The 10,157-nt window shown below is 37.3% G+C and overlaps 1 pseudogene; it reads left to right on the top strand.

Annotated features, from left to right (window-relative positions):
* The first annotated feature begins 244 nt into the window (after positions 1-244).
* On the top strand, positions 245-2,161 carry LOC123646295 (annotated as a pseudogene).
* Positions 2,162-10,157: the final 7,996 nt, after the last annotated feature.

The raw sequence follows: 10,157 nt of genomic DNA, 5'->3' as shown, positions 1-10,157 counted from the left end.
CTGGAGGGCACAGTCTGTAAACTTTGGTGAGTTTTACATGGTGCTAACTCTGTAGGCATACAGAGTTCATGAACTGTGGAGGCATGGCTTACCTTCACCTAGATTTCAAAGTATGCCTCAGAAAGCCTCAGATCCCAGGCAAAGATTGGCTACAGAGGCAGGGCTGTCAGAGACAGTCCCCACTAGAGTAATGTCTAATGGATTTGTGGAGATGGGGCCACTGCAGAGAGTCTCTACTAGGGCAATGTCTAATGGAGCTGTGGGAAAGGGGCCACCCCTGCGATCTCAGAACTGTAACCCATCAGTGTGCAACATTAGCCTGCGAGAGCCACAGGCACCAAATAACAGCTGCATGGTGGGCTGTGCCCAGTGAAGCCATGGGGGTGGAGTCTCCTGGAGACTTTGGGACCCAATCCACTGCCCTACCACCACTGTGTCTGGAAGGCAGGGCATGGAGACAAAGAAGGTTATTGTTGTTTGCCCTGTTGGGTTTTACACTTACTTGGGACCTGTTACCCCTTTCTTCTTGCCTATTTATCCCATTTGAAATGGAAATGTCCATCCTATGCCTCTCTTACCATTGCATTTTGGAAGCATATAGCTAGTTTGATTTCACAGGCTCACAGCTAGAGGCGAATTTGCCTCAGGATGAATCATATGTTGAGTCTGGCATATACCTGATTTACATGATATTTAGATGAGACTTTGGACTTAAGATTTTAAAACTGATGCTGGAATGAGCTAAGATGTTTCGGACTTTGTGATGGAATGAATGTATTTTGCAAGTGAGAAAGATGTAGATTTGGAGGACTAGGGGTGGAATGCTATGGCCTGAATGCCCCCTAAAATTCATATGTTGAAACAATCCCCATTGTGGTGGTATTAAGTAGTGGAGCCTTTTAGGAAGTGATCAAGTCATGAGGGCTGAATGGATTACGGCCCTTATAAAAAGACTTGAAGGACTGGGTTCCCTCACTTCTGTACTTCTGCATGTAAGAATACAGAGTTTGTGCCCTTTGCTTACACTTACTACTTTCTGCCATGTGAGGACACCTAGATGGTGCTATCTATGAGAGTGGACCCTCACCAGACACTGAACTTACCAGCACCTTGATCTTGGACTTCTCATCTCTAGAACTGTAAGAAATAAACTTTTGTTCTTTATAAATTATCCAGTCTAAAGAATTTTCTTTATTTATTTGTTTTTCTTAAAAGTTCTTTCACAATCATTAATTCCTTTGAACTTTACAGAATTCTATACTAGCAGGCTATATTGGTCTATAGGAAAAAAATACATGAACTTTGGAGTCAGACAGACCTGAGTTTGTGTTCTTGCTCAGCTACTTATAGGTTATGAGATCTTGGGAAACTTCTTTAACCTCTAGAAGCCTCAATTTTTTCACATTAAAGACTGTTAGTCTTATAGAATTGTTGGAAGGAATGTATGACATATACATGTAAAAGTATGTGATATATATTAGATATTGCATATAAGTGAAGATTCCCTTCTCACCTAGAAAATAAAGGCTTAGATAGGCTAAATGATTGTCCAGGAACATGTGGCTGGAATCTAGGCATCCTGAATCTATGTGTATGCCATATGTCTGCTCCCTTAGGCCTAAAGTCTAGGCTGAAGCTGAATATTCCTACAGTAAGCCGAAAGTAACTGGCCCCTATTATCACCTTGCTACTATACATAGTCTAAAACCTAAGATATTATTGCAGGCTGCTGCCTCCTGACATTATGAGGAAAAGGAGGCTCTGAGAGGATAAGTGACTTGGCCTATGTCAATTAGTGATCTCGAAGCCATGTCTACCTGTTCCCCTCCCTCCTGCCCCATGTGAGACTGAGACAGTGTGTTTCAATCTGTATTGACCTTATGTGGAGGAGACAGAGCTGTTGCAGCAGGAACAGCAGCAGCAGGTCAGGCTCTAAAGTATCACAGAAAAAGACAACAACCTGGTACCTGAGCTAGACTCAGAGCACTATGAGGATGAGGAGGAGGAAGATGAAGATGAGGAGGATAGTAAAGACTCAGAGGATGAGGGCATGCAGGACATGGATGAAATGAATAATATCAATGAGTAACCTGATAATCAAGATGTCAATGAAGGGGATATGAAAGGCAACAAATAGAATCAGGACCAGTGAGTGATCTAGGTAGACAGGGTAGGGTGGCTTTAGGGGGATTTCAGGACAGCCCGATCTGCCCCACACTTCCTGCAGAGCCAACTGATGGCTGTTTTATTTTTAAAGGGAAAAAAAAGAGGAATGAAAGATAGTACTACAAATGAGACTTCTGCTTACCTGCTGTATTCATGAGGAAATGTCACATCCAAGCCATCTCTGAGTAAGAAAATGCAGATAGTAAAATTGTCAGTAATTTATTAAACTGCAGCAGTTTATCTGTTTCCCATGAATGAATGTCTAGTTAACATAAATTGGTTAAAATCATACACCCAGTAATTGAAATCATTACCCATGAAGTGGAACCAGAGAGAAAAAGATATTGAGCTGTAATGCATTCCACTCATCCCAAATCATGGTTTCTGTCATCTGTGTTCTCTCTCCCTTTCGTATTAAGATTTTTACAAATTTAAACAAAGTCAAATTAAGCTGGAAAAAAGGAAACGTAGCATGCATATTGTCAAGGAAGGAGTTTGTTTTGCGAAAAAATAAGCCCTCACATGCATTGAATCCTGAAAACCCTTTAGATGATTGGCTATTTATGATCATGGAAACTGACTAGAAGAGGGAAAAATAGGAAATTTAGAGGGACTTGGAGCTACTGTGATGTCAAAGAAATATTTGCAGGGCGAGTTTTGAGGAAATAAAATTCAAAGCAATTCCTGAAATTTCTGTACTTTAGATATGAGCTTCTCAAGTTGTGATGTGCATCTGGGGATCTCGTGAAAATGTAGATTCTTATTTAGGTTCACAGGCAGTCCCTAGTTCTCCTTCTCTAACAAGCACCCAGTTTTGCTGATGCTGCTGGTCCACAGACCATACACTTTGAGCAATAAGGTTTTAGACCATGTTGGCCATTCCTGGGTTACTAAAACACTGAGATCCCCTAAATAATTCCTAATATTTGCAATTTGGAAAAAAAATACACTGTCAGCAGTGAACATGTCCAAGATAATAGTGTTCTTATCTGAAGTAATGATACTGGAGACCCAAATAATGAGTCAAAAGGGAGCCCCAGAATGAGCCTGATTCACAGTGAAATAAGCTTCAGAACATGTTCTAACCCATGTGAAGACAGGCCTATGGTGCATCTCATGTCTTTGAGTGCCGAATTATTCATATGAATGCTTAAGAACAGCCTCCCATAAATCAAAGAGAGAGAATTGAATTGGGAATAGTAATGGTGAGAAATTTTGAGCTCTTAACCTGATTCATCGGGGTACTCTCTCAGTCGTCTTTCTCTTGTTCTGACCAAATCATTCCTGGTGATTTAAAGGCACCTAAATATAACCCCAGAGACTCCTTTACCCTGGCTTGTGATTTTTAAGGTTTGTGATTTTAAAGGCTTGTCAGATGGATATTTGAGTCAATATTGAAATCTCAAAGTTCTTTGTGAAAGAAATTCTGGGGAAGGTTTGCAATGGTTTATCTAAATGCTCTTTTTTGGTTAACAAGTTTGGACAACTGTGGGTCCATCATAACAGTGATTATTTGTGATGAAAGCACCTGATCACACTCAATTTATAGAAATAATTTTTTTATTCTATTTAATAATAAAATGTTTTTCCTTCCCCCTCAGGACAATTTGGGTTATATAAGGATCAAACTATTTTTTTTTTATTTCAGCAACAAATAGGACCTGATTAAATCAAAAAGCTTCTGCACAGCCAAAGAAACAGTTACGAGAGTAAACAGACAACCTACAGAATGGGGAAAAATTTTCACATGAACTATTTTGTATGGATGAATTCAACTCATTTTCTTCGTTTTTCTTGATTTTCTTTTTTTAGATAAGTGACCCCTGAATATTAGGGGTGAGAAATTAGACCAATCACCTTAATACACCGATTAGAGTAGTAAAAAGCTGAGCATATTACAAATTATAAGTAATGTTTTAAATATAAATTGAAATATTAGGCAATATGATATGTTTTTATGATGATATAAAAAATTAGTCTTTGATAATGCTTTTTCATACCTGCCTCACAAGATAGCTGTGAGTATCAAATGAGATAGTCTTTGAAAGTGATCTGTAAAGCTTAAATGGTATTTCTGTCTTAAGTCTTCCTTTCCACCAATCCATTTTACTTAAGGTTGCCAGATTAGTATTAAAGCATCACTTTGATTACATTATTTCTCAGCTCAAATACCTTCAATGCTCATCTCAGACTCCTTCAGATGAATTGGGTTTGGCTTCCGTTGGCATTTAAGAAACATCACATTGCCTTTCTAGTCTTATCTCTAGCTATTTTCCTATTCTAACTTCATATTTCAAAGCTACTGGGTTATATCACATATCCCCTGATTTCTTGGATCGAATTTAAATTTCCTTTCATCTCCTGGATATCTCTATCAGGCTGTTCTTAATACCAAACACGCCCAAAATTAAGAGCATAAACTTTCTTTATATATTTTCTATTATCCATTCCATTGCCTTGGCTGTTCTTAATACCAAACACGCCCAAAATTAAGAGCATAAACTTTCTTTATATATTTTCTATTATCCATTCCATTGCCTTGGCTGTTCTTAATACCAAACATGTCCAAAATTAAGAGCATAAGCTTTCTTTAGATATTTCCTATTATCCATTCCATTGCCTATGCCAAAAAATGGGAGTGTGTGTGTGTGTGTGTATGTGTGTGTGTCTGTGTGTGTGTGTTCTACCTGGACCCTTCTCTCAGGCCCGCCTTCAATTAGGAATGGGAAGTTTTTCTTTAACTGCATTTCTTTCTCGAGACAACCCTCAATTTTTACCTACATTCATTGATTTTATCAGGTATTTTTCAGGCCTAATAGCCAATGGTTCAGTTACTGAACAGATGTTTATGGAGCACCTGCCATGTGTTGGCTATTGCATCAGTTTCCTGCTGCTGCTATAACATGTTATCATGAATTTGGTGAATTAAAACAGCGTATTTATTATCTTACACTTCTGGATGTCAGAAGTCCAAAGTGGATCTCACTGAGTTAAAATCAAGATGTTGGTAGAGCTGGATTCCTTCTGGAGGCTCTAGGGGGGATTCTAACTGTCTCCCTAAGTAGTGTGAAAACAAAGTTCAATATTATGAGGTAGTCCATGCCCTCAAGAAAATCAAAGACAAAGCAGTCAAATGAGTGAGCAGCAACAACATATTGTAATTACAGCTCTGGAATTATGATGAAAACTTTATAAAATATTTGGGGATCTGGGAAGGCTTTGGGAGTAAATGACATCTAAGACACAAGATTAAAATTCTATTTGAATCTTCTGTTACATTTTAGGAGGGAGGATAATGGCACCAAAATAAGTTGGTAAAATCATCTAGACTCTAACAGCATCAATCAATCAATCAATCTGATTCTATAATTTTTACAGTGGTGAGCAGACTAGCTTAATAAAAATATTAGTTCTGCTCCAAAGAGATAAATATGGGTACTGCATGTATACATGGTATTAATGTAAATATTCTTTATGTATATATTATTTAATAGATAAATAAATGGTAGAGCAACATGTATGTGTATGGCATTTTTTACGGGTAAAAGGAAATAGAGAAACCAGGCACAGATTTTGACCTCTGGGAAATTATACTCTAGATATGCATAAATATTCACAAAAATATGAAACAGAAAGATATGACTGTCATAATATATATATATATACATATATATATATTACTGTGAGTATAGAGGGTGGAAGGGAATATTTTCAATAGGGAATGCTTTTAGCTTAGAGAGAGTGGGAAGACTTCACAAATAATGGATTTGAGCTAATGTCTCTAAGGATGAGTGGATGGGCTTTGGTCATGTTGGTGATGAGAGAAAAGAATATGTAAAAAGTATGTATATGTTCATATTGATATTGCTCTTAGGTAGAAGAGAAAAAAGTTCCTGCTGGAGAACTTTGAGTCTTTGGTAGAAGAGATGTGAATTCTAATTACAATTTCACCTATACCAAATGGAATTACTCACATACTTCTATTACTCCCACCACAACTTCAGAAAGATTTCTGCTGCAGTGCTGTAAGGGAAATATGTAGAAATAAATCACATACTTTCTTTTTAGAATGGGAACAATGGAGAAATTCACAGGGGGGAAATGACTGAACATTTTCTAGAGAAAACACAGAAAAGTTTACAGCTTTGAGAAATTATTTCACAATAATTCATTCAGTACATGTTAAGCACCAGCTCTGCAAAGCACTGTGATACATAATGTGAGGAATACAAAGGTTTTTAAGACATAGTCTCTATTTTTGATCTGTCTAGTGTGGGACAAAAAAACAGAGATTGAGCACACTACAACACAGTGTGTGTGATTCATGCTACATGGTTAGGATATAGAAGAGAAGGAATTCAGGTCACTTCTAGTGGGTATGATCAGGGAATGCTCACCGAAGTGACAGCACCTGAATCTGGCCTGGAAGAATAAGTAGATTATAATAGACCAAGGCATGCACATCAGGCTGGGAAGAAGGTGAATTGCTAGGGATAAAAATTAGGCAAAAACAACAGCATGATAAAAATTATAGTAGGAAAGTCAAGAAATTTTCAGGGACTATACATGCCATTTCCGTCCCCCCCCCCCAAAATGAACTGATCAGTGGGCATAGGGAGTATAACAGCAAATAAGAAAGTTCTTGACTTCAAGGAGTTTGCAGCCTTGAGTGGGGTACAGAGAAACAGACAATTAAAATAAAGTGTGATTTATGTTGTGGCAAAGATAAAACAGAGAGTCAAGTTTTTACCTACCCTAGGAGTCACAAAGAGCAAAGAGGGCTACCCACAGGAGATGCCATCTGAGCTGAGTCCTGAGGGATGACTTTGAGTTGACCAAACAAAGACAGGAAAGATAGAGGAGTCTGTGTAAAGACCCAGAACAAAGAGATACAGAGCACAATGCAGTTGTGGAGTTTCAGAAAGTTTCTTTATGGTTGGAGTCTGTGCTACATGGGAGAGAATAAGGAAGCCTATCAGTGTAAACAGTTCAAATGTTTATAGCAGCACAACTTATAATTGCAAAGATGTGGAATCAACCTAAATGCCCTTCATGAGTGGATAAATAAAATGTGGGAGATTATCTATCCATCTATCCATCCATCCATCTATTTATTTATTATGGAGTACTACTCAGCCATAAAAAGGAATGAAATACTGTCATTTGCAGCAATGTGGATGGAAATGGATACCATTATCCTAAGTGAAGTATCTCAGGAATGGAAAATCAAATACCATATATTCTTACTAATAAGTGGGAGCTAATAGATGGGTATACATGGGCACGAAGTGAGATAAAGGACATGAGAAACCAAGAAGGGGGTGGTGGGAGGGTGAGTGTGGGATAAAAACTTACCTGTTGGGTACAATGAGTACTATTCTGGTGATGGACAGACACCAAAAGCCCTGAATTCAGCATTATACAAGATATCCATGTAGTAAAAACACTTGTACCCCCTTAATTAATATTTTGAGATTTAAAAAAAGCACATATGCTTATAAAAACAAAAACAAAAACAAAAAGGCAAGCAGTACCTGGATCATATAGGATTTTGGAGACTAGGTAGGAGGTTGTTTTCACATCCGAGTCAGAGTGGTTGAGGCTTTAAAGTGTAAAATGGCAAGGGTATTAATGAAGAGAAGAATACAAATGAGATAAATATGGGGCACATCGGAAGAAGATTCTTCAAAACCTAGTTTGATTGGAGGAGATATTGCCACAACAGATCTCCATGAGAGTATTCCCACAGAGAACAGTGACGAAAACACACTCAGGAGTAAAGCCAAGGGTGTGGGATAAGAACGACTGGATGGTGCATCCAAGAATAAAGGATGAAATAAGTTTGCAAATAGGAAAAGAAAGGCTGGGGCCCATGAAGAGCAGACGTGAGGTAGGATCTCAGGAAACACCGAATTTGCAATGAGATATTCTTTTTTGCATAGAGGCTAGTGTAGACAAAACTAGGAAGTAGGTTGCCTTTGTAATGAAGTCACCTTAGCTGAGTAAATGAAATCTGATAGACCTTTTTATTTGATGTACAGAAGTATGATCAATTGATTTGGCCAAGAGCTTTGAGACTGAATCCTCATAAGAAATTAAAATGTCTCATGAGCCTCAAATCTCCTCTCCACTTTATTGTACTGCTGGTCTACATAGCAAAGACAGGACATATCTCCTGCTAAATGAACATAGTTGCCTTTATATAATATGTATATAAATCTATAGTTTTATATTTCTTGGTTTTTGGAGAGAACGAATGTAGTTTAACATGAGATTTGAACTGTAGAAAATTCAAAGGGAAATTGACAAGATTGACTACTATTGATGGATATTATCTTGATAACTCCTTCTTCTTCCCTAAGATTTTTCTCTACAAATAATGATGCCTTCAGCTTCAGTTCTAATTACCAGGGTCCTCAATTTTTCCCCATGGTTTTACAGCCCTTTAAATAAACATATGTGCTTATTTGTTCAAAGAAACTTTTGGTTACCAGAGGAAAAAATACTTACAGTTCTCCTTTCTTAACACATCTTTTGTCACTTCTGCTAGACAGCTCACTTCTCTCCTCCTCCCTTCCCCAAAATATAAAATTCTCCCTAAATTTTTTATTGAAAGCTATGTACACATTGCTAAGCTCTTTTGGGTTTTTCCCCTAAAACATTGTATAATTTTTGTGTATAATGGCAATTTGATATAGACATATGACATATGAACATTTAAGTATACTTAGACCACTAATTAAAGGCTTTTTATATATACAGTCTTGCCCACATAGTACCCAATTAACCTTTTCATCACTTTCTAAGACATAAATAGCTTTATGGCATAAGCTCATTTATCTTTGCTAAAAGCCTTCATAGAAATCTGAACAAAAATAGTTTCTGTTAAATATTCGATTCTAACGTGGAGTTTTTATTACTTCTTTTAGTTTTTTCTTTCTTTACTTTTTTCATACCTATTTGAAGGCTCTTTAAGAATTAGAGTCAAAAAGTAGAGAAATAAGTCATATAGCAGAATGTGGGCCTCAAGAACCAACCTCAAGGAGTGATGACCAGAGAGAACCAGAGATACAGTGGAAGTCTTGGGCGATGGATGAAGAAATTGGGAAAACACTTAGATCTTTCTCAGTTTCTCAGCAACACAAGTGATCAGAGGACTGTCTATTCTATTGCTATATAAGCTGGAAAGAAACCCAAGACCACCACATAGGGTATCTTAAAGATGCCAAGACAACTGTTGCTGTCTTTAAGATTTCTTACTTGATGGAAATCCCTGGCAAGCCTATGATAGCATCTACCAGGCATTTGGTTTAGGTCTGTAAGTCCAGGGGCAGGTGAAGGTATATCTTTGTTGTTATTCTTTTCTGTTTCTAACCTAGATCAAAATACCCATCATAGGTCTTTTCTTTCCCTTAATTATCATCTGATTACAGGGCTCAGAAAACTTGTTATCCTTAAGCTATTTTAGTATTGAGTGGCATTTTAAAAATATTATCTGTAGATGTGAATATACCTTTTAACTCTAAACCCCATTAGAGCACCCGTGTGCAAACTGGAATTGTAAGTCAGAGAGCATTCCTTTCACTGGCTGGATAAATTTCAAACATTTTGGGATAGCGTTTGGAATTGGATATCACATACTAGAAGGGCAAACAGGTTTCAGTCACAGACATGTGGAAGACAGAGTAGTAACAATCCTCACGTGGTTTGACTAACATTTTGTTCTTCTATTAATACATACAGTCTTGTAGATTTCAGTGGATGAAAATAAAAAGTTCTCAGCTTTACAGTAAAGCACAATGCATTTAACTCAGGATTGAATTGTATTAAGATCTTATCTCGGAAAAAATAAACCTAAATCCCCTCCTTATTTGTTATGCCAATATACATTTTAGATGGATCAAAGATTTAACTATAAACAATTAGTCTGTCAATACAGAATAAAATATGAGTGAATTAAAAAAATCTGAGAATGGGGAAGGTCTTTGTCA

Source organism: Lemur catta, chromosome 1 (assembly GCF_020740605.2).
Source record: "Lemur catta isolate mLemCat1 chromosome 1, mLemCat1.pri, whole genome shotgun sequence".
Lineage (NCBI taxonomy): Eukaryota > Metazoa > Chordata > Mammalia > Primates > Lemuridae > Lemur > Lemur catta.
Note: the sequence above shows the minus strand (reverse complement) of the source record. Positions and strands in the feature narration are given on the sequence as shown.